We start from the raw sequence: 25,039 nt of genomic DNA on the forward strand, positions 1-25,039 counted from the left end.
TTTGAGCGATTCTCCTGCCTCAGCTTCCTGAATAGCTGGGATTACAGGCACCCGCCACCACACCCAGCTAATTTTTTGTATTTTTAGTAGAGACAGGGTTTCATCATGTTGGCCAGGCTGGTCTCAAACTCCTGACCTCAGGTGATCCACATACCTCGGCTTCCCAAAGTGCTGGGATTACAGGCTTGAGCCACGACGCCCAGCCTCAGAGCTCCTAACAGAGCTAAAAAAGGGGCCAGATTCTTAGTAAATTATCTCTTGGATCAAGAAAAACACCTGAATAGAAAAGGGGATTCTCAACAGAATGTAGACTTTCCTCACAGGGGACAGCTTTGCAGGGCCATTTCAAAATATGTCAAATAAATACACTTTGGGCCAGGGACGATTGCTCACGCTTACAATCCCAGCACATTGGGGGGCCAAGGCAGGAGGATAGCTTGAGGCCAGTTTGAGACCAGCCTGGGAGATATAATGAGACCCTGTCTACAAAAATTTAAAAATTGGCTGGGCATGGTAGTGCATCCCTGTAGTCTCAGCTCCTCGAGGGGGTTGAAGCAGGAGGACTGCTCGAGCCCGCGAGGTTGAGGCTGATCATCCCATCACTGCACTCCAGCCAGGGAGACAGAGCAAGATCTTGTCTCAAAAAAAAAAAGAAATATACTCTGATTTCTCTCGGGGCCTGCTATCTGTCATGTGATGCCAGAGTCAGGCTGGAATTTGGTGTCTTATGACAAAAAGTCTGTTTCTTCGTCAGTTTTAAGATCTCTGTTTCAATGTTCGTTCTGATCAGCTGCGCCTAAATTCCAACAGGAGGAGGGATTATATATAGTTAGTGAGGCATTTCCAACCCCCACCGTCATGGCCTGAACTAGTTTTTCAGGTTAACTTTGTAATGCCCTTGGCCAAGAGGGAGGGTCCATTCAGTTGGTTGGGGGGCTTAGAATTTTATTTTTTCAACTTTTAAAATTTTATTATTATTATTATTATTTAAATTTATACAGATGAGGTCTCACTATGTTGCCCAGGCTGGTCTCGAACTCCTGAGCTCATGTGATCCTCCCACCTCAGCCTCCCAAACTGTTAGGATTACAGACATGTGCCAGCACACCTGGCCTAAAATTTTATTTTTGGCTTACAGTCCTGAAATGTTCTTTTATACTTGTTTGCATTGCCTGTGCTTTTAGTTACTGGTATAGCTTGTGTAAAACTATACCCTTGCTAAAAGAAAAAACAATTAAATCATTAAAATTTAAATTAAAATTTTTGTTTATTAAATTTTAATTAAATCATTAAAATTTTTGTTTAGAGAGAGAGACAAGGTCTTGCTCTGTTGTCCAGGCTGGAGTGCAGTAGTCCTGTTATAACTCACTGCAGCCTCAAACTCCTTGGCTCAAGTGATCCTTATGCCTCAGCCTCCCAAGTAGCTGAGATTACAGCTGCCGGCCACCACACCTGGTTAATTATTATTATTTTATTTGTAAAGATTTGGGGGTGATGGCAGTGGTCTCACTATATTGCTCAGGCAATATAGTCACTTGAACTCAAGTGATCCTCTCACCTTGGCCCCTCAAAGTGCTGGGATTACAGGCATGAGCTACCGCACCTGGTTCATTAAAATACTTAACAGAGATGCTAGCAGTTGACAAAAATAATTCCATTCTTATCAAGGATCTTCATCTGTTTCTCAACGGAAGCAATATGTGGTCTTCTGCAAGTCATTTCCCCTCTGTATCCCTCAGCTTTATACAAAAATAATCTCTAAAATATGAGATTAGACTTGATTTCTTTCCTTTTTTTTTTTTTGAGATGGAGTTTTGCTCTTGTTGCCCAGGCTGGAGTGCAATGGCATGATCTTGGCTCATTGCAACCTCTGCCTCCTAGGTTCAAGCAACTCCCCTGCTTTAGCCTCCCAAGTAGCTGCGATTACAGGCATGTGCCACCACGTCCAGCTAACTTTTTGTATTTTTTTAGTAGAGATGGGGTTTCATCATGTTGACCAGGCTAGTCTCAAACTCCCAACCTCAGGTGATCCACCCGCCACGGCCTCCCAAAGCGCTGGGATTACAGGCATGAGCCACCACACCCGGCCTAGACTTGATTTCTTTTTTTTTTTTTTTTGAGACGGAGTTTCGCTTTTGTTGCCCAAGCTGGAGTGCAATGGCTTGATCTCAGCTCACTGCAACCTCTGCCTCCCATTTTCAAGTGATTCCTCTGCCCCAGCCTCCCAAGTCTCTGGGATTACAAGCATGCGCCACCACACCCAGCTAATTTTTTTTGTATTTTTGGTAGAAATGGGGTTTCACCATGTTAGCTAGACTGGTCTCGAGCTCGTGACCTCAGGTGATCTGCCCGCCTCAGCCTCCTAAAGTGCTGGGATTACAGGTGTGAGCTACTGTGCCTGGCCCCTAGACTAGAGTTCGAAGGTTTCTTCCTGTTCAACTGGTTCAACAGAATTTGTGTTTGTTCTGTTTTTGCCTCTCTCTGATTTCACTGAAGGCCTAGGAGCAGAAAATCTCCTCTACAAGTTGTGTAGGGATGCAGAACGTCCCATTTACAGGATGTTTTGTGTCTCCTTCAGGCAAAAACCAAATCTTCAGGAGCTGTTTCCAGCTAAGCCCTCATCACAGGAAATATAGCCCATTTAAAGTAGAGGCTCAGGCCTGGCATGGGCAAGTCTCTACTAAAAATACAAAAATTAGCTAGGTGTGGTGGTGGGCACCTGCAGTCCCAGCTATTTGGGAGGCTGAGGCAGAAGAATTGCTTGAACCTGGGAGGTGGAGGTTGTAGTGAGCCAAGATCACGCCACTGCACTCCAGCCTGGGGAACAGAGAACCTATCTCAACAACAACAACAAATTAAAGTAGAGGCTTTATTTGAATATGTGAAAAGATGCTTAGCCACATTCAGAAAGGAGTGAATACAAATTTAACATATAAGGCAATACTTTTTTTTTTTGAGACAAGAGTCTCGCTCTGTCGCCTAGGCTGGTGCAATCTTGGCTCACTGCAACCTCCACCTCCCGGGTTCAAGTGATTCTCGTGCCTTAGCCTCCCGAGTAGCTGGGATTACAAGCACCAACCACACCTGGCTAAGTTTTGTTGTTTTTGTTTTTTGTTTTTTGTTTTTTTTTTGAGACGGAGTCTCGCTCTGTCGCCTAGGCTAGAGTGAAGTGGCGCTATCTCGGCTCACTGCAAGCTCTGCCTCCTGGGTTTATGCCATTCTCCCACCTCAGCCTCCTGAGTAGCTGGGACTAGAGGCGCCTGCCACTGCGCCTAGCTAATTTTTTGTATTTTTAGTAGAGACGGGGTTTCACCGTGTTAGCCAGGATGGTCTCGATCTCCTGACCTCATGATCCGCCCGTCTTGGCCTCCCAAAGTGCTGGGATTACAGGCTTGAGCCACCGCGACCAGCCAAGTTTTGTATTTTTAATAGAAATGGGGTTTCACCACGTTGGCCAGGCTGGTCTCGAACTTCTGACCTCAGGTGATCCGCCTACCTTGGCCTCCCAAAGTGCTGGGATTACAGGTGTGAGCCACTGCATCCAGCCTAAATACCATTCTTCACCTAGCAGATGGGTAAAGATTTGGTAATACAAGTACCCTGTGTTTGCAGGGCAAACCAAATTAGTACAATTTCACATTTGTTGCACTCTTTGCAGAGTAAGTTGGCAACACGAGTCACAAACATGTAAGTTCATATACCCCTTGACCCAGGACTTCCTCTCTTTGGAAATCCCAGATGCAAACATCTTTGTGCAGATGGGTGAGTCTATGTATAGGATGAATTCCTGTAGCATGTTTGTAAAAGCTAACAATTGGCATCACCCTCTGTGCCCATCGGTATATTAAAGTCTTATATGTTGGACTCATGAATGGAATACCGTGCTGTGCAATTGTAAAAAGAAACTGAAAGAGATTTTTATGAATCGATATGAATGGTCTTCAAGGTTTGTCAAGTGTACTGTGTAAAACTGTATTTGTGTAAAAAAGAATAGTTGTGGATTATGTACATTTTATATATGTTTCTTTGTGCACAGAATCTCCCTGGAAAAAAATATACAAAAAATAGTTCTGTAACTCGTTCATTTTTTTTCCTTTTTTTTTTAAGATGGAGTTTCACTCTCGTTGCCCAGGCTGGATTACAGGTGCCCGCCACCACGCCCAGCTAATTTTTTGTATTTTTAGTAGAGACAGAGTTTCACCATGTTGGCCAGGCTGGTCTCAAACTCCTGACCTCAGGTGATCCACCAGACTCAGCCTCCCAAAGTGCTGGGATTACAGGTGTGAGCCACCGCACCTGGCCAACTTGTTCAATTTTTTAATCATGAGCATGTATTCATTTTTACATACATTAAAAAATTTATGTAAAAATGTAATTACAAAGAAATAAGACAACCCAGTAGAATAACTGGCAAAACACCGAACATACTTTATGAAAGAGAATATCTGAAAGATATGAAAGTGAGGCCAGGCGCGGTGGCTCACACCTGTAATCCCAACACTTTGGGAGGCCGAGGTGGGCAGATCACGAGGTCAGGAGATCAAGACCATCCTGGCTAACACGGTGAAACCCCATCTCTACTAAAAATACACAAAATGAGCCAGGCATGGTGGGCGCATGTAGTCCCAGCTACTTGGAAGGCTGTGGCAGGAGAATGGCGTGAACCCGGGAGGCGGAGGTTGCAATGAGCCGAGATCGCACCACTGGACTCCAGCCTCAGCGACAGTGCAAGACTCCATCAAAAAAAAAAAAAAAAAAAGAAAGAAAAAGAAAGTGCTCATTCTCATTAGTCATCAGGGAACTGAAAACTTAAACCACAATGAAATAGTATGCAGACACCCACTAGAATGGTTAGAATGAAACACCACCAAGAGTTGGCCAAACACGGAACAACCAAACTTCCACACACTGCTGGTGAGAGAGTAATTGGTTTTTGTTTGTTTTATTGAGGTGGAATCTCGCTCTGTTGCCAGGCGGGAGTGCAGTGGCGCAATCTTGGCTCACTGCAACCTCCAACTCCCGGGTTCAAACCATTCTCCTGCCTCAGCCTCCTGAGTGGCTGGGATTACAGGTGCCCACCACCACGCCCAGCTAGTTTTGTATTTTTTTTAGTAGAGATGGGGTTTCATCATGTTGGCCAGGATGTTTTTGAACTCCTGACCTCATGATCCACCCGCCTCAGCCTCCCAAAGTGCTGGGATTGCAGGCGTGAGCCACCATGCCCAGCCAAGAGTAATTGTTAAACTGCCCCAGACAACTCATAGGAGGAGCTGCTCAAACTGAACATGCACATCCTATGCTCACCAAGAGACTTGTACTAGAATGTTCGTTCATGCAGTACCATCCATAATGGCCCCAAACTTGAAACAACCTAAATGTCCATGAACAGAATGAATAAATTGTGGCATATTCGTGCAATGAAATACTGTGCCACAACAACAATAAACATACATGCAACACTCAACATGAATCAACCTCACAAATATAATTGATACCAGTGGGCTAGGAGAGATCCCCAAAAACCAATGGGGCCTCAACCCCAGCTGGTGTCCAGGCTCTTGAAACTGTTGTGAGAAGGAATTCAAGGATAAGTCAGAAAATAGTGAAAGCACAGTGATTTATTGCGAAGGGAAAAGTACACACTCAAGGGAATGTGGGCGTACTCAAAAGTCACGTGTAAAGGGGTTTGAGGTTGCTACCTCTATGGGTTTCTTTAACCAAGGGGTGGAATATTCATGAAAATTCCTGGGAAAAGGTGGAGATTTCTTGGAACTGTGGTGCCACCCATTTTTACACCAAATCTGGGTGTTCTTGGAACCGTCAAGACACTAGTGGGTGTGTGTTTAGGATGTTAATGAGTGTATATTGAGGTCCTAGGAGAAACCTGGTCACATCCAGTGCCATGTTGGGTCCAGTTGATCTTAGCCAGCTTGACCCACATCCTGGTTTTCAGGGTCTTATAAGTCCATAGCCTCTAGTCATGTGAAACTACTGACTGAAATTTAATTCTCCTGTGGCCACCCTGTATTATTCCTGTCTCATAATGTTGAGTAAAAGCAGCAAGACACAAAAGAGTACATACAATATAATAAAAAGAGGCAAAACTGATCTTCGGTATAGGAAGACAGGGCATGGCAGTGATTCCCATTGAAGGGAAGGGAGCATGGGGGGCAGGGTGCTAGTGATGTTCTATCTCTTGGTCTGGGTGCTGGTTACACGGATGTTCATTTGGTAAAAAATCATTCAGTTATGTACATTTATTTGTATTCTCTTTTTTTTTTTTTTTTTTTTTTTGAGTTGGAGTTTCACTCTTGTTGCCCAGGCCAGAGTGCAATGGTGCAATCTTGGCTCACTGCAACTTCTGCGATTATCCTGCTTCAGTACCCCTAGTAGCCGGGATTACAGGCATGCGCCACCACACCCAGCTAATTTTGTATTTTTAGTAGAGACGGGGTTTCTCCATGTTGGTCAGGCTGGTCTCGAACTCCCAACCTCAGGTGATCCGCTTGTCTCGGCCTCCCAAAGTGCTGGGATTACAGGCGTGAGCCACCGCACCTGGCCGGTGTATTCTCTATTTCAAGTAGATGCTGGTGGGGAGAGAGAAAAACTTGCAAAGGTTACGCAGTGGAAAATCAGAGGCTTGTTCCGGACGGGTATTTGGGTTGTTTCTTATTTTTCCCACTGAGTTTGTGATGTTGAGTTCAACAGCCACGCTAGGAAAGCCAGAAGACTGAAATTCCACAACCTGTGGTGTTAAACCCAAAGGGGGTGATGTGTCCCTGAATTCCTTTTCTGCAGGCCACCTCACCTCCGCTGTGGGTGGAGCAGGTCTGGAATTGGAGGGAGGATGCTTGGCAAAGCCTTGTGTGGGGCCACTCATTGAGTGCCAAGCATGCCCAAGATAGTCCATGCTCACTCTCTCGTGGCCGTTAGGACTTGACTCAGAAAGTGTTTTTCTCCCGGAGCCCCTGTGCATTCCTGCAACATATTTCACTTCCCTTCCCTGGTTTACTCCTTGCCACGTCTCACGTCTCACCTGTATCCTTCACTTACCCCACTGACTATTCCTCATCAGAACACAAGCCTCACAAAACGCAGGGAGTTTTGTTGGTCTTGTTCACTGTGTCCCCACTGCCTGTCCAAAAGTAGGCACTCATGTGAATAGCCGCTGCATGCCAGCCCGGGCAACATGGTGAGACCCTGCCTCTAAAAAGAAGTAGTCATTCAGCCAGGTGCGGTGGCTCACGTCTGTAATCCCAGCACTTTTAGGAGGCCGAGGTGGGCAGATCACCTGAGGTCACGAGTTCGAGACCAGCCTGTCCAACATGGTGAAACCCCCGTCTCTACAAAAAATACAAAAATTAGTCAGGCGTGTTGGCAGGCACCTGTAATCCCAGCTATCCAGGAGGCTGAGGCAGTAGAATGGCTCTGTGCCCAGGAGGCAGAGGTTGCAGTGAGCCAAGATCGCACCTCTGCACTCCAGCCTGGGTGACAGAGCAAGACTCTGTCTCCAATAAATAAATACTAAAAACATTTGAAAAAGTAGACATTCAATAGATATGCGCTGAATGAATGAGTGAACTCACTATGATTGGTCCCTTTTCTAGACAAATAGGACCAGAGAGGTTGAGCAGTGTGCTCCCAGTCACACAGTGAAGAGGTGGAGAGTCAGGATGCCACCCCAAATGTGTCTTGAACTTGTTAGCTGCTGTTATACCGCCCATAGACTCACTTCATCCTCACCACGCTGTGAAATCTTTGTACAGCTGCAGAAACCGAGAGTCAGATGTAAGCCACTGACCAAATGAAGTACAGAAGCAGAGAGAGCTGGCAGGTGAGCAGCACTGGGCTATGAAAGCTCTGCCCTTTCAGCTGCGCCACACCCCTCTCGAAAGAGCCCACAATCCTAGCTCTGTGCCAAGCCAGCCTCCTGGAGGGCTTGCCTTAGGCACGGTTCTCCTAAAGTGGGTCCCATGACCACATCCACTGAGTCCTTTAGAAGCAAGCCCCTGCCCATTTGTCCTCAGGCTACAATAACCCAGTCCTCGTCTTGTCTACCTTCTCCCTGCGATCCTTGTTTTAAACTCATATTTATTCATTCAAAAAGTGTGCCTGCACCATGCTAAGTGCTGCAGACACGTGAGTGAGCAAAACTAGGCAAAGCTCCTGCCGTTATGGAGCTTAGGTCCATTTTCACAAATGCGTAATCGCAAACATGTGCTTCTTTGGAGGAGGATGATATTATTTATTTGCTGAGATGATACACCCAGGACTCTGACCTGGTCTGGAGGTCACATGCAGGGATTCCTTTAGGATGTGACACGTGAAAGACATGGATATTTGTTGAGCAAAGGAGCTTGAAGTGAAAGGAAGTGAGTTCCGGGCAAAGGGACTCACAGGAAGGTCCCATGGTAGAAAGGAGCATAGAATCTTTGACGCCCTGCGAGGGTCAATGTGTGGAGGGCAAGGGGAAGCGACTCAAGACCACGCAGACAGCTTGGAAGGGGCCAAGTCATGCTGGGCCCTAGCAACAGTGAAGGACGCTGGCATGTGTGAGGGGCAGAGGGAAGCCACTGAAGGACTAGAGCACATTTGTGGTTTCTAAAGGTCACTCCAGGCCAGGCACAGAAGCTCACACCTGTAATCCCAGCATTTTGGGAGGCTGAGGGGGGAGGATTACCTGAGCCCAGAAGTTTGAGACCAGCCTGGGCAACATAGTGAAACCTTGTTTCTACTAAAGAGAAACAAATACAAAAAACTAGCTGGGCACAGTGGCGTGTACCTATAATCCCATCTACTCAAAAGACTGAGGCATGAGAATCACTTGAACCCTAGAGATGGGGGTTGCAATGAGCAGAGATTGTGCCACTGCACTCTAGCCTGGGCAACAGAGCAAGATTCTGTGAAAGAAAGAAAAAGAGAAAGAGAGAAAGAGGAGGAGATGAGAAGAGAAGAGAGAGGAGTGGGGAGTGGGGAGGGGGGAGGAGAGAAGAGAGCCCTCCAGCTGCTTTGTGGAGAACAGATTAGAAAAGGGCAAAGACAGATACAGGGAAATGTCAACTAACAAATGCAGGTGGAGCAACAGAATTAGAAAACTCGGCCAGGCACGGTGGCTCATGCCTGTAATCCCAGGACTTTGGGAGGCCAAGGTGGTTGGATCACTTAAGGTCAGGAGTTCGAGACCAGCCTGGCCAACATGGTGAAACTCTGGTTCTATTAAAAATACAAAAAAATTGGCCAGGCGTGATGGTACATGCCTGTAATCCCAGCTACTTGGCAGACTGAGGCAGGAGAATCACTTGAACCTGGGAGGCGGAGGTTGCAGTGAGCTGAGATTGTGCCACTGGACTCTCGCCTGGGCAAAAGAGCAAGACTCTGTCTTAGTAATAATGAGAAGAAGAAGAAAACTCAACATTTGGGGACCACTATAGCCTTATCATTAATGGATGCTAAACCACTAGCTGAAAGTACATTGAGTTTGTTGAAAGACAGCGTATCTAAATAGCCTCAGAGTATCTTCCCCACAAATTTCTGATTACTTACACAGGAAAAAAAGGTACCTTTACAGTGGAGAAATATATCACCATTGGTCAAGCATAGTATCACCAATAATGAGACAGATAATATGTGCCTCCTGATATGAAGCACTGAGATCACAACTTAATTATGCATCACTGTTGCTAAAATGTGTTACCTGACTCTAATAATAAGGGAACAATCAGGAAAATCTAAATTGAGGAACATCCAATGGAACAACTGGCCTGTACTCTTAATAAATGTCAGTGTCTTAAAGGACAAAGAAAAGCTGAGGATCTGTTCCAGAGTAAAGGAGACTGACTAGGCAGATAGAGGAAGGGGCCACAAGCCAAGCAATGCAGGTGGCCTCTAGAAGCCAGAGAAGACAAACAATTCTCCCCTAGAGCCTCTGAAAGGAACACAGCTCTGCTGACACCTCAATTTTAGGCCTTGACCTCCAAAACTGTAAGATAATAAATTATGGTTTTCTTTTCTTTTTTTTCTTTGAGATGGAGTGTTGCCTCTGTCGCCCAGGCTGGAGTGCAGTGGCGCGATTTCAGCTTACTGCAACCTCTGCCTTCTAGGTTCAAGCAATTCTCCTGCCTCCACCTCCCGAGTAGCTGGAATTACAGGTGCACCACCATGCCTGGCTAATTTTCATATTTTAGTAGGGACAGGGTTTCACCATGTTGGCCAGGCTGGTCTTGAACTCCTGACCTCAGGTGATCCACCTGCCTCGGCCTCCCAAAGTGCTGGGATTACAGGCATGAGCCAACACACCCGGCCAATTGTGTTGTTTTTAAGCCAATAAGTTTGTGGTGATTTGTTAAAACAAAGGAAAAACAGGCATGGTAGTCAAACACACGCAGAACTGGTGCTCATTCATATCATCTGCTATTTTGTATAGTTGTTTTTTGGACTCATCCTCTATTCAAAGTATTTCTTTGTTTGTTTTTTGAGACAGGGTCTCCCTCTGTCACCCAGGCTGGAGTGCAGCGGCACAATCTTGGCTCACTGCAGCCTTTACCTCCCCGGCTCAAGCAATCCTCTTACCTCAGGCTTCCAAGTAGCTGGGACTACAGGCATGTGTCACCACACCCAGCTAATTTTTTGTATTTTTGGTAGAGACAGGGTTTTACCATGTTGCCCATGCTGGTCTCAAACTCCTAAGCTCAAGTGATCTGCCTCGGCCTCCCAAAGTGCTGGGATTACAGGCATGAGCCATCACGCCCAACCTATTCTAAGTATTTTTTTTGAGACAGAGTGTTGCTCTGTTGCCCAGGCTGGAGTGCAATGGCAAGATCTCAGCTCACTGCAACCTCCGCCTCCCGGGTTCAAGCGATTCTCCTGCCTCAGATTCCCAAGTAGCTGAGATTATAGGCATGTGCCACCACACTTGGCTAATTTTTGTATTTTTAGTAGAGATGGGGTTTCGCCATGATGGCCAGGCTGGTCTCAAACTCCTGACCTCAGGTGATCCACCCGCCTTGGCTTCCCAAAGTGCTGAGATTACAGGCATGAGGCCCTGCAACTGGTCTCAGAGTTGTTTTTTTTGTTTGTTTGTTTTTTTGAGTCAGAGTCTTGTTCTATTGCCTAGGCTGGAGTATAATGGTGCGATCTCAGCTCGCTGCAACCTCCGCCTCCCAGGTTCAAGCGATTCTCCTGCCTTAGCCTCTCGAGTAGCTGGGATTATAGGCATGTACCACCATGCCCGGCTAATTTTTTGTATCTTTAGTAGAGATGGGGTTTCACCATGTTGGCCAGGCTGGTCTTGAACTCCTGACCTTGTGATACACCCACTTGGCCTCCCAAAGTGCTGGGATTAAAGGCATGAGCCACCGTGCCCAGCCAGAATATTTCTGAATATTGATTTAGCCATCCAATAACTTTACTGCTTCTCCTACCACCTTCCCATGTCCTGTCCTTTAAACAATGTCATGAGATATGTTAGCAGAGGCTCCATCCTGGATATCTGTAGGTTTCCCTGCCTGTCCAGAATCGACCCTCCTTGTTCTGACCAGACCACCTCAGTTTCCTGGGAAGAGCCTCCCTTCCCTTGCTCTCCACTCAAGTAGTGTGAGTGGGGCTGACCCCTACTCCTGTGCAGATCTGATCAATCCAGTTATTCCAACAACCTGACCTCAGAGATTGGTTCCAGGGGATGAACACACAGGTGCATCAGTCCATTCCGAACAAATCCTGGGGCTTTTGCTGAAAATATTGAAAGAGAAGATCCTCTTTTCCATGGGGCCTGCTAAGCTGAGACAGACAATATAAGTCTAGAGCTCTTGGAGGACATTCTGTAAAAAGAACCTAATCTGAGGCCAGGCGTGGTGGCTCATGCCTGTAATCCCAGCACTTTGGGAGGCCGAGGTAGGTGGATCACTTGAGCCCAGCAGTTCAAGACCAGCCTGGCCAACATGGTGAAACCCCGTCTCTACTAAAAATACAAAAATTAGACAAGCGTGGTGGTGCACACCTGCATTCCCAGCTACTTGGGGGGCTAAGGCATGAGAATTGCTTGAATCTGGAAGGCGGAGGTTGCAGTGAGCTGAGATTGCGTCACTGCACTCCAGCCTGGGTGACACAGTGAGACCATTAAAAAAAAAAAAAAAAAAAAAGGAGCTTAATCTGAGACTAAAGCCAACTCAAAGGAGCAGTGAAGAGCGGGAGAGACCAAGTTCTGATGACATCACTTGTGCTCCTGGATCGTGCTGAGTTAACCCCAGAGCCTTTTAGTTATGTCCGCCAACATATTCCCTCTTTTTCGGGGTGGGGGGGGCAGAGACTGAGTCTCATTCTGTCATCAGGCTGGAGTGCAATGGCGAGATCTCGCCTCACTGCAACCTCTGCCTCCCAGGTTCAAGCGATTCTCCTGCCTCAGCCTCCCGAGCAGCTGGGACTATAGATGCACACCACCACGCCCAGCTAATTTTTGTATTTTTAGTAGAGACCAGGTTTCACCATGTTGGCCAGGATAGTCTCGATCTCTTGACCTCTTGATCTGCCCGCCTTGGCCTCCCAACGTGCTGGGATTACAGGCGTGAGCCACCACACCCGGCCCCCTCTCTTTTAAAAACCAGTTTGAATCGAGTTTCCATCACTAGTAACTGAAAGAATCCTGGGAAATAAACCTTCTGAGTCCAGATATATATTTCCACCATATTTCCTTGAATTACCAGTTTATACATTTCACAGCAAGAAATAAGGTTAGCCTAGTGTGACTTGGTCTTTGTCACTGGTGTTTCATCTTCGGAGAGGTCACAAATTTTTTTTGTTAAGTCATCTGTCCTGAAGATTTTCCAGGCCCAATGGCAAGTTCACTGATCTGTGGTTTGCAGAACTCACTTTCTTCCTCTTTTAAAAAATGGTCATGTCATCTGCCTCTCTGTAACCTTTTGACAAGGTCAGAAAACCTTCTACGAAGTCAGGAGAGGGTCTGCATGACATTCCCCTAAAACAGAATCTGACTAAATGAGTCACCTTTTTTCAATTCTCCCGAACAGCTGGCAATGCAAGGGCAGGTCAGGATGGCACAAGTCAGTGCCTTGTGAGAGGTTCACTTGCTGACCCAGGGAAGGAGTTTCTTCACCCACGGCATCCATCCTCCTCCATTCCCATGAATTCTACAACATGGCACTTGCATTCTGCTGGACTCAGGGCAGAACCCTGCAGAGACCAAAGGCGCACCCACTCACCTGTAGCAACCATGTCAAGGAATGAGGGGTATTTGACACAAACTGAATTCACACCAAGCTGGAGACTCCCTGAGTTCCAGCTTCACATGCTTGGTGGCCACACCCAGTTGATCAAACAAATCTGGAATGAACCAGAAGGAGCTATGGTGCTGAAGACTCCATAATCCTCAGGGCACTGCAGCTCCCAGCTTTTTTCTTCATGTGTTCCCTTAAACTTTCCCAAGGAGTCTACAGTTCAAGTCTACATCTTTCCAAGGACTATCACTTCTGCCTGGGGTGTGGGACAGATACTTGGTCATCAATCCACATGTCATCTTTTCTCTTAAGTGGTAGAACTTGTTTCTCCTGCGTAACTCCCGCAATTTCAGAAAACCCACCGTTTTCTAAAATTGACATTCAGCCCTATTTCAGATATCACTGCATTTCTTTAGAGACAGGGCTTGATCACTTCATTTAAGGAGCTACCAGAAGGAGCATTATAGCCCTGGAATGTAGTTGTACAAACATCTTCAGAAAATTTGAGGTGTCAGTTAATACTCCAGAACCAGATTCTCCACTTTGCTAGGTGCTGGAGTCGAGTTTGACACAACCCCCAAATTACTAGGGAGGGGCTGTCAGTTTATGTTTCCATACTTCCTCTACAACTAAAAAGGCGTCCAAAGGCAGCACTTCTATTTAAACAACTTTTTTTGTTTTAATTGAGGAGACAGAAGAAACTGAATGGCCTGAACGTTGTGTTTATTGTATTTGCTGAAAAGATGCCGACTGGCCTAGAATTTATGGAGCAACTGAGATGGAATCTACCAGTCTCAAAGATGCCCCGTTTTAAAAAATATATTGGCCTCCGATTGCTCTTCCATACCATGTATCCTCGCCGGACATTTTTCTTTGTAAAATTTAAAAAAAAAATTTATATCATTTATTTATTATGATTATTTTTAGCTCCGGCTCAAAGCCTCGCTGGACTAATTTTAAAGGTATGTTGGTTAATGTCATGCCTTCACCGTAACTAGGGGATAGGGCGGGTAAATGCCACGCTTGTTTTAAAGGTAGGGAAACCCAGGGCCAGGAAACAACTAGAATCAGACGGTATTTCCTAGATTCCTGCTGGCGCTTCTCATGCTCCCAACAAAATCATGAAATAACCCACTCACCTGTACGCACCGGCCCTGCCCCACCCACTGCTCCCAGAGCCGGAGAACACCCAGCCTCTTGGCAGAGCAAGCAAGGATCCAGGTATCCCCGGGCGCGCACCCACGTAGCGGAGCAGGCCTCGGGCCCCGCAGGCTCCGCCCTGTCACGTGACACCAACCGTGGGCCGCCCCTCCTGGGAGGGGAGGGCACGACCCGTCTCTCGCCTGCGCAGAAGGGGCTGGAGGCGGGCACGTCCAGTTGACTGACAGCTCGCGCCGCGGCATCGGGAAAGGACCCGGCTGCTCGCGGGCGGCGCAGTCGCCGCAGCCGCGGAGTCCGACGGCGCCGGTTCCCTGCGCTGTGTGCCCGCGGTGAGAGGTGCGGTGGGGCGTCCTCAGGCCGGCCTGACAGGCTCGTGAGGGGAAGGATGACCCGGGAGGGACGGCGGGGACCCGGGACGGGGGTCTGCGAGGGGTGACAGCTGGGAGCGCCGTGGGGCGGGGGGCGCGAGGAGGGAGGAGGGGTCCGCGGGGTAGGCGGGGGCGGGGCCTCGCGGGCCGGGGGCTCAAGCCGCGGTTCTCCGCAGACTCCTCGCCTGCTGGAAGGCAAGGGGAATAGGGGAAGGTCGCTGGGAGCCCATGGGCGGAGGGGCAGTGCGGACGCCGGTGAATGAGTGCAACCCGGGCCGCTGCCGGGAGGAGGCGTCCCCAAACCGGGGGCAGGTGGTGGCAGCAGGTGGCTTTGGGATGGAGCTGGTGTCCCAGTCTTGGGGGAAGAAGAAATCCCGGACTTCTGCAAGGGCATTCTGGGGAGAGGGTGCAGGGACCCGGGGGGTAAAGACATTGGCGAATCGTGCGTGTGTGCGGGTTGATGAAGTTGCTGCCTCACCGCTCCCGGGGCTAGCAGGGTGGGGTGAGAGAAAGGGGCTTCCTGGCCTGGGTGGCCAGCCCTATCCATTCTGCCTCTTCCCTCTGCTCTTGATGGGCCCGTGAGCAAAGGGGAGGATTGCAGAGAGCATAGCAGTGGAAATGCGGTTTTAGCAGCTCAGTTTAGGACCGCTGGATCAGGTGGAATTGAACACGTTTAGAGGATCTTGGAAAGGACAGAATTGAGTGTTCTGGAGCTGGGTGCGTGCCCCCCATTCCTGCCCTTGTCCTGGGTTTGTGCTTCCCTGGGTTGCAGGTTGATTAGACTTGGGAAGATGAAAAGGGGAAGAGGAAAAAAAAGACTTTGCAGGGGCACCAGCTGGGTCCTCTTCCTCTCTAGTTAGGGGCCAGGCATGAGTCCCAGCCTCCGGATTGTGCAGGAACAGCCTCTGAGCTGGCACAGGTGAGGCGCCCCTGACGTGGAGGTAGTGGCTGTGGTGAGTCAGTGTTAGAGGCAGGCTGACAGCTGTCAGGGCCAAGGCTGCTTTAGCCAGGCTGTGACTTGATGTTGATGTTTCAGATTCATTTCCTTAGAGGCAACCCCCTCCCTCAACCTAAAAGCAGGGCAGAGAAATGCTTAACACAGAATCGTGCAAAGGAAAAAGGTGTGGGTTATATTGCATGTGAGCGTTCCTTCCTGTCTTCCCCCCATTTCTCCTGGGAAGCGTATGTTCTCCATTGTTCAGTGTCTCTGGCTGTCACTTGTTTTTATTTCCACTTTGTTCAGAAATAGGACTGCTTACGCCTTTGAAGCACGGGACGAAAGGCTATTGAGATTGGCTCGCAATGAAAAAGTTGACTCATGAGATTTTCTTTTTCCATTAAAGAGATGAAGATGGCGTGGGACTCACATGTAGGCAGCCTTCACGATCAGATCATCACTAGCCTCTCTGTGTTACATTCTGACGTTTCTGGCCGTGTTTGCCTTTTGTATGGGACGTGTCAGTTAGTGTGAAGGTTGGTTTGCGTTATTTGAGATGTAACAGCCAAAGGCAATGAGAAGCCACTTGGTGACGGAGTAAATCACAAGCCTTAAATAATTTGCTGCTGAATGCCAGAAAGTGGAGGATTTCCATAGATACTGGCTATGGCTCCCTTTTCATGACAATAACTGCTTCTTCAAAGGTGAATTGCTTTATAGTAGCCCCAGTGGCTCTGAGGAGCATCTTTTAGGACAGTCCCCAGGAAGGGTTTGGGGTGGGATGAGTCATGCTGCCTGCCTCTCTGTCCTCCCACCTTCTCCCTCCTTTCTCTCATAAAGCAAAAGTAATCAGGTTAAAAAAAAACACCAAAAGCAGCCTGGGGCAGTTTTTAAAAAAAGTCATGAGAAGTCAACCAGCAGCAGGAAAGACATGCAAAAGCAGGAGTAAAAAACTCTATTGTCCATAATAACCCTCACTTTCATACTTCACAAGGGTTTTCCCACGCAGACTCATGGCTAATCTTCATTATAAGCTTGGCAATCAGGATGGGTTTGTTACCATTCCCATGTCACAGATGAGGAAACTGAGGCTGAGTGACTTGCACAGGGTCACTTTGCTACTGTGGGCACAGTGAAGTGATCAGCCCAGCCATCTGACACTGGATATAGCAGCCCTTACCACTCTGTGGAATGGGAAGTGGGGCAGATCCGGGTGGATTGTGCCTCACACGAGGGGTCCTCAGAGGCTTGCAAAACATCCTTTTCTTCCACCACCTGCCCGGCTTACCGAATCCGCCGCAGCACCCCTGCCCCCACCCCAAGCTTGAGGTAGTCTGCGTGGACTCAGATTTATTTAGACGTCCTTGAGAAATCCAATAGGAAGTATGATTTCAAAGAGCGTCTTTTGCTTAAGTCTCTGTATTTCCACATAGCCCAGGTGTCTTCAGCTGTGTGAGGCAAGAGAGCATGCAGTTCTCCGGCAGCCTGCTAGAATCGTTTTCCTTGTCCTCCACCCGAAAGAGAAATGCAGTGGTTGTGAAACCAAGGGAGCTGACCCAGTAACTTTGTTTATTCTAAACCATTTTTTATATGTGGCATTGTATGCATTATGGTGACACTTAAAAATAAGCCATAGGGCTGGGCGCGGTGGCTGTCGTTTTCCTGTAATTCCGGCACTTTGGGAGGCTGAGGCAGGTGGATCACGTGAGGTCAGGAGTTCAAGACCAGCTTGGGCAACATGGTGAAACCCGTCTCTACTAAAAATACAAAAATTAGGGCCGGGCGCGGTGGCTCAAGCCTGTAATCCCAGCACTTTGGGAGGCCGAGACGGGCGGATCATGAGGTCAGGAGATCGAGACCATCCTGGCTAACCCGGTGAAACTCCGTCTCTACTAAAAAATACAAAAAACTAGCCGGGCGAGGTGGCGGGCGCCTGTAGTCCCAGCTACTTGGGAGGCTGAGGCAGGAGAATGGCGTGAACCCGGGAGGCGGAGCTTGCAGTGAGCTGAGATCCGGCCACTGCACTCCAGCCTGGGCGACAGAGTGAGACTCCGTCTCAAAAAAAAAAAAAAAAAAAAAAAATACAAAAATTAGCTGGGCATGGTGGCGGGTACGTGTAATCCTGGCATCCTGGCTGAGGCAGAATCACTTGAACCCAGGAAGTGAAGGTTGCAGTGAGCCGAGATTGCGCCACTGCCTAGGTGACAAAGAAAGATTCCATCTCAAAAAAAACAAAAAACAAAAAAACCCCCAAAAAGGCGTAGTTGTTCTGAGGGAAGAACAAGTTTTAATCCCACTGTCTAAATCTGGGCATCACAAAGAGGACTTCGGGGGAGGTTGGCCGATAAATGTTTCGGCAAGTCAGTGGTATAAAACAATGGAAAGCCAAGGCAACCCCGGGCACATGAACAGAAGTATAGGTCTGGAATGAAACAGGGGACAGTCCCAGTCTACTCCATGCTTAGAACATTGTGTTCTTTTCTGGACATCACATGTAATGAACAGTGTAGAAAAAAATAAGCATATTCATTGGAAACTGCTACAGTGGTGAATGAATTAGACGTAAGCCTGGAGAAGCTTGGGAACTGTGATTTATTAAGCCCAGGGTTCCAAGAACCAAGGGACAAAAGTAATAGAAAGACTTGGCCTTGGCTGGGTGTGGTGGCTACACTTGGAATACCAGCACTTTGTGGGGGCCAAGGCAGGTGGATCACCTGAGCCCAGGAGTTCAAGACCAGCCTGGGCAACATGGCGAAACCCCATCTCTACCAAAAAATATACAAAAATTAGGCAGGCGTGGTGGTGCAAACCTGTAATCCCAGCTACTAGGGAGGCTGGGGTGGGAGGATCACTTGAGACCCAGAGGTGGAGGTTGCCATGAGCTGAGATTGTACCACTGCACCTCAGACTTCAGTTTTAAGACCGTGATTGTGCAAGAGTGGTCGTTTAAAAACTCTGAGTTAAATCGTGTCTGTCTCTAGCAGCTTCCCAAGACCTTGGTCAACTAGGGCAACTGCGCAGGTGCTGACTGACCCTGCCTGTTTCTCCAGCTTCATCGACTGCTGCTGTCACTCACCAAGGTCCTGCCTTCTTCCTGTGCCTTGCGAGTGCCAAAATGACTCTGCCTCAGGGCTTTTGCACGGGCTGTTCCTCCTCTTTCCATGGCCAGCTTCCTGCTGTTCCCATCACTGCTGCAGTATCACATCCTTAGTGAGACCGTTCCTAATAGTCAGAATAATGTTCTTTTTCCTCTGATCCCTGTCCACTCACTCTGTCATATTATAGTGTTTTATTTTCTTCATAACAATATCAGAAATGACCTCGTTTATTGGAGAATGCTTTTACTAGAGACGGTCAAACCTAGCCTGGCTAGTGGACCATTGGGCAAGAGAATTCAGGCACTAGACAGACAGTAATGCCAGGTCACCTTTATTTCTCTCAGGACTGCTCTCACAAAGAAGTACACATCGGGGCTTAAAGCAACCGAAATTTATTCTCACAGTTCTGGAGACCACAAATCCAAAATGAAGGTGTCAGCAGGGCTGGTTCCTTCTTGGGGACTCAGAGACTCTGTGCCTTGCTCCCAGCTTCTGCTGGTGGCCGGTGATCCGTGATGTCCCCTCACTGGCATCTGCGTTACCGCAGGGTCAGCCCCTGTGGTCACATGGCCTCCTTGTCCCCTTGTGTCTGTCTCCACTTCATGTCTTCTCCTGTGGGTCTGTGTCTCTTCTCCTCTTAAAAGGGCACCAGTCGGATTGGACTTGGGTTCCACACTACTCCATTATGACCTTCTCTTTTTTTGAGACAGAGTCTGTGTTGCCCGGGCTGGAGTGCAAGGCATGATCCCAGCTCACTGCAACTACCGTCTCGCGTGCCTCAGCCTCCCCTGTAGCTGGGATTACAGGTGCGTGCCACCACGCCTGGCTAATTTTTGTATTTTTGGTAAAGATGGGGTTTCACCATATTGGCCAGGCTGGTCTCGAACTCCTGACCTCAAGTGATCCTCCTGCCTCGGCCTCCCAAGTTGTGGGATGACCTCCACTCGACTAATTACATCCACAGAAACCCTATTTTCTTTTCCTTTCTTTTCTTTCTTTTTTTTTTTTTTGAGACAATGTCTCACTCTGTCGCCCAGGCTGGAGTGCAGTGGTGTGATCTCGTCTCACTGCAAGCTCCGCCTTCCAGGTTCACGCCATTCTCCTGCCTCAGCCTCCCGAGTAGCTGGGACTACAGGCGCCTGCCACCACGCCTGGCTAATTTTTTGTATTTTTAGTAGAGATGGGGTTTCACCATGTTAGCCAGGATGATCTCAATCTCCTGACCTCGTGATCCGCCCACCTCGGCCTCCCAAAGTGCTGGGATTGCAGATGTGAACCACTGTGCCCAGCCCCACAGAGACCCTATTTTCAATTAAGTTCACAGGTTCCCTGGGTTAGGACCTCAACATATCTTTTGGGTCCAGGGGTTGCAGGGGTGGGGGCGCCTAAATTCAATCCATAATGCCTTCCAGGATCAAGATGCAGTGACGTTTTAAAGGGAAAAATTGGCAGGAGGTGCTCGATTATTTTTAGGGATAATGACGGGGATGTGGACGTTTTTACGAGCAGCATTCATGATCCTTACGATTTGCGAGTCAAGTGCTGACCATTGTGCTTCACCATGAAGAGGGCTAGCAATCCAGCGACCTGCCCAAGGCCGTGCAGCTCCTGACAGTGAGAACCTCCTCACTTCTGATTGCAGAGCCCACAGCTTCTTTACCCCTCCCGGCAGGGACGCCACTGCTGCTTCAGGTCAGGATGCTGGGTTTCTCCGATGCACTCTGCAGGAGCCCAGGGAGATGATTCCCTTCCTTTGCGTTTTGCTACACTGGTCCTTGTAGTGGAGGAACAGCTCATGGGCGTCCAGCAGTGAAATAAATGGCGCGGCTGAATACGATGCCCTCCCACTTAGGCAATGCTTCCCAGAGGCGGTGGCGTATGTAGAAGCCTCCTCCCTTGTGTAATTTGGAAGGGCTTTTTACCAAGGCCTCCAGAGCTGTGGGCTTCTGTGTCTCAGATTTGACCAAGGATGAGCCCTCAGGGAGTTCACAGAGCAACTTTTCTCCCTTTGGGCTGGGGGTGGGGGCAGGGGTGGGGGAAAGGTCGAGCAGGACTGGTGCCAGCTGACTTATCTGGTGACTGGCACCTGCAGCTGGAGATGCCTCAATTCCTGGATCTGTCACCCAGATACCCAATATGCCCCTGTCTTTATTTATTTTTATTTTTGACTAAGTAATACGTGCAGGTGGCACCAAATTCAAATGATACAGAAAGATGTCATAGTTTGTCCCTCCCTGCCCCCGCCGCTTCCCAGTTACCCTCCCCAGTGACGTTACTGCCCATTTCTTGTGTCTCCTTCCAGAGATCTGATATCCTTTTAATGTCCCCAATTACCTTCATCCCTCTCACCCCATGGGTCATGCTCGCCATCCCTCCCCTCCTTCCTTCCTCCAACCTCGCCACAGTCCATCTGTTGTGACAGATAACTTGTTTCCCGTGTTAAGAGCTGATGAGACTAGGCGTGGTGGCTGATGCCTGAAATCCCAGCACTTTGGGAGGCCGAGGCAAGTAGATCACTGGAGGTCAGGAGTTCGAGACCAGCTTGGCCAACATGGTGAAACCCTCTCTCTTACTAAAAACACAAAAATTAACCAGGCGTGGTTATGGGTTCCTGTAAGCCCAGCTACTAAGGAGGCTGAGGCAGGAGAATCGCTTGAACACAGGAGGTGGAGGTTGCAGTAAACTGCACCATTGCACTCCAGCCTGGGCGACAAGAGGGAAACTCCATCTCCAAAAAAAAAAAAAAAAGCTGATGGCTGTACTCCTGCCAAGGAGTTTATCTGGGGAAGGAAGGTGCTTGGCAGAAATGAGTCTGTACAGTTAAATATGGGGCAAGAGTGTGGGGAAAGTGCTTTATTTATGGAGTGGTTTTCATAGTCTTGTGCCTTAGACTTCACTGGGTAGGGTTTGCCATGTCCAGGGCGAGTACAGAGGAAGGAATGTGACGGAGACAGTTTATCTTATGTGGCTGAGGTATAAAAATTGTGTGGTTGTTATTATGGCTCATATTTTTAGGGTTTCCTCTGTCCACGCCCAGCTATGTGCCCAGTACCTCATGGGGCTATCACTTCAACCCTCACAAAAACAGTGTAATGTAGCCATGGTTACCATCCCCATTTCGCAGGTGAGAAAACTGAGGTATAGAGAGGCGGAGTAACATGCCTCCATCACACAGTGTGTAAGAGCAGTGCCAGCACGTGGGCCAGGGCAGCCCATCTCTGGGCCTGGGTTTCTTTGCCTCTCCCCTGTGCCACCTCTCCTGGCAGAGTGCAGGTCACCTTTGAGACCCCCTGTCACCAGAGACAAGTGCTCTGCAGGGCGCTGGGCCCCTAAGCCCCACCTCACACCTGTGCACCTGCCTCTGCCCCTTCCCCAGGCTGAGCCGTCGGCTACCCTGCTTCCTCTCAGCCCTCTGATTTCCACCTGGCTGTCAAAGCCCCAGGCACCAGGACATCTTCCTGGAGCCCCCGGTTCTCAGAGCAGGGCCACAGCGGTGCTGGGTCTGTCCCCCGTCCCGTGGCAGGCCCCTCTCTTGCCCTCTTCGCCGCCCGTTCCTCTCTGAGCAGGTCAGAAGTGGCTCTGCAAGTCCTGTGTTGTCCTGCTCGTTCCGTTCCCCAGGCCTAGCCCAGTGCCCAGCACAGAGCAGGTGACGAAGAAATGCTGGTGGCACAGGAAGCTGGTGGTTTAGGAAGCCCTGGTCTCCACCCAGCTCCATGGGGACCCTCCTCTCCCAGGCTGTGAAAGGAAGGCTTTGACCTCAAGTCTTCTAGTGTCAGAATCTTCTCTCACTTTGCTTACGATGTTGTTTTGTTTTTTGTTTGTTTGTTTTTAGAGATGAGATCTTGTTCAGTGGTCCAGGCTGGAGGGCAGTGGTGCAACCACCGCTCACTGCAGCCTCGACCTCCCAGGCTCGAGTGATCCTTCCACCTCAGCCTGCCAGGTAGCTGGGACTACAGGCATGCACCACTATGCCTGGCTAATTTATTTTTATTTTTTATTTTTAGTAAAAATAGGATCTTGGCTGGGCGCGGTGGCTCACAGCTGTAATGCCAGCACTTTGGGAGGTCAAGGTGGGCAGATCACAAGGTTAGGAGATCGAGACCATCCTGGCTAACACGGTGAAACCCCATCTTTACTAAAAAAATATGGAAAAATTAGCCAGGCGTGGTGGCAGGCGCCTGTAGTCCCAGCTACTTGGGAGGTTGAGGCAGGAGAATGGTGTGAACCCAGGAGGCAGAGCTTGCAGTGAACCGAGATCCTGCCACTGCACTCCAGCCTGGGCAACAGAGCAAGACTCTGTCTCAAAAAAAAAAAAAAAAAAAAAAAAGAAAGAAATGGGTTCTTGCTATGTTGCCTGGGCTGGTCTTGCACTTCTCGGCTCAAGCAATCCTCCCGCCCTGGCCTCCCAAAATACTGGGATTACAGGCGTGAGCCACCACAGCTGGCCTGTGTAGAGTGTTTAAACAGGCTTCTTTCCTCCTTCTTTGTTTGTTTCTTTAACAGCTTATTGAGCATGTTCTAGATATCATCACATTTTCCCATTTCAGTTGTACAATTTAGTGATTCTTAGTAGTTTTACTGAGTGGTGCAGCCTTCCTCATAATCTAATTTCAGAACATTTCCATCATCCCATCCACGAGACCCCTTTGGCATTTGCAGTCTCTGCCCCCACCTCCCAGTCTGGCCTCTGACAACCACTAATCCAGTTTTTGTCTCCGTGGATTCACCTGTTCTGGACATTTCGTAAACATGGAATCGTCCAGTATGTGGCCTTGTAACTAGATTCATTTTTAGTTCGTCACTGTTGTAGCATGTGTCCATGCTCTGTTCCTTTCTACTGTGGATGTTTTTAGTGATTGTCTGGTACTGGGAAAGAGTGCCGGTGCCTTCTGGCCCTCTGCACTCGTCTCCATCTGCCCTCTTGCAGAGGGAGCCTTTGATTGTGGGGTGGACGAGCAGGGAGTAGCCCTCCTGGCTGTGCTTACATATTACGCCATAGGCCTTGCTTGACTGCCACAGTGTGCCTGTACTGTCCGCTTTCTGTTCCAGGATCCAGTCCAGGGCACCACACTGCATGTGGTCACACCTGCCCAGCCCCCCTCCCCTGGGACCGCTCCCACCTTTCCTTATTTAACGCACAGTTTGGTGGTCTCCGTGTAACACGGGATCGTCATAGCTCCCAGAAGGAAAGTGATGCCGCGGCAGTGTGTGTGTGAGGTCCGCCTCGCTCAGTAGGAAGAACCTGACTTGAGAAAATCCTGCTTTCATTCTTGCAGGGTTTCTGGCCTTATTCCAGAAATGTTCTCCTGCCTCTAAATATCAGAAATGAATGGCCAGGACGCATTGCTCTGTAGGAGTAGTTTCTAGCCAAGGCTGATGGGGATGGTAAATTAGAAGAAGGAAAGGAGAGAGAAGGGGATTTTTTTTTTCTCTTCATGGCTGAGTCCATGTAGGAAAGCATGTGCCTGACAGACCATCTTCTTCAGTGACATCCTTTTCTGTGCCAGGTGTGTTTGGAGACATTTTCCTGGCCTTTACATCATAGCCAGACGTGACTCACAAGCAGATGACTCAGTGGCAAAAGTGACCAATGAGCTAGGGGAAAATGAGAATCTAGGAACAGTGGAACAAATGGAAAATGCCAGAGTCAGTGCATGTGGACGGCCGCTGTGACGCTGACATCCTTGAGTTAGGGGATGTCGGGTGAACCTAGGACACTGGGATACAAAATGGGGCCCTGAAAGGAGGGGTGGAAGCCTCATGAGGGAAGAGAACCACATTCTGAGTGAATAGTAAGTATCGAGAATGAAGTAAAAGAATGAAATGAGACCAAAGCAGTGTCCGTGTGTCACTGTCAAACCTAAGACTCCCTCCCCATAACTTTTAAAAAACTTAATTTGCAGTGGTTGGAAGGAAATAGAAAATCCGTTAATAAAGTAAAACTAGTCGATTCCCCACTCTACTCAGTGAGAGGCAGATTATGTTGAACTTCATTACACAGAACAACATCACTCCTAGAATCCCAAGGCCCAATTTGGATAATAAAAAACACTACGAGTCTGCTTTTGTGGAAGGAAGCGATACTCTACATAATCAGAAATTTAATGGAAGTAGAATTAACAAAGTCATCTATGCTGTGGGAAAGAAGTAGCATGTCTCACATCCTCTCTCCCTCCTCCGGGGAACCCTCCCAAGTGAGCTGGAGCGGCCAAGAGCGGAGGGGCCCCGTGAGGCTGCGCCTCCCAC

At 48.6% G+C, this 25,039-nt stretch overlaps 2 protein-coding genes across 11 annotated transcripts in view; one reads left to right on the top strand and one right to left on the bottom strand.

The window, feature by feature from the left end:
* Positions 1–14,523, bottom strand: part of ZDHHC7 (zinc finger DHHC-type palmitoyltransferase 7) — a 58,285-nt gene extending 43,762 nt beyond the window's left edge. The window contains exon 1 of the mRNA XM_077987037.1: positions 14,369–14,523. The gene's annotated coding sequence lies outside the window, so the exon portion shown is untranslated. The remainder of the gene's footprint in view (positions 1–14,368) is intronic.
* Positions 14,524–14,636: 113 nt separating this feature from the next.
* KIAA0513 overlaps positions 14,637–25,039 on the top strand; it is a 68,866-nt gene continuing 58,463 nt past the window's right edge. For 6 of the 10 annotated variants that reach the window (XM_077984020.1, XM_077984022.1, XM_077984026.1 and 3 more), the window contains exon 1: positions 14,669–14,726. The gene's annotated coding sequence lies outside the window, so the exon portion shown is untranslated. 10 annotated transcript variants of the gene reach the window in all.

This window comes from Macaca mulatta, chromosome 20 (assembly GCF_049350105.2).
Source record: "Macaca mulatta isolate MMU2019108-1 chromosome 20, T2T-MMU8v2.0, whole genome shotgun sequence".
NCBI lineage: Eukaryota > Metazoa > Chordata > Mammalia > Primates > Cercopithecidae > Macaca > Macaca mulatta.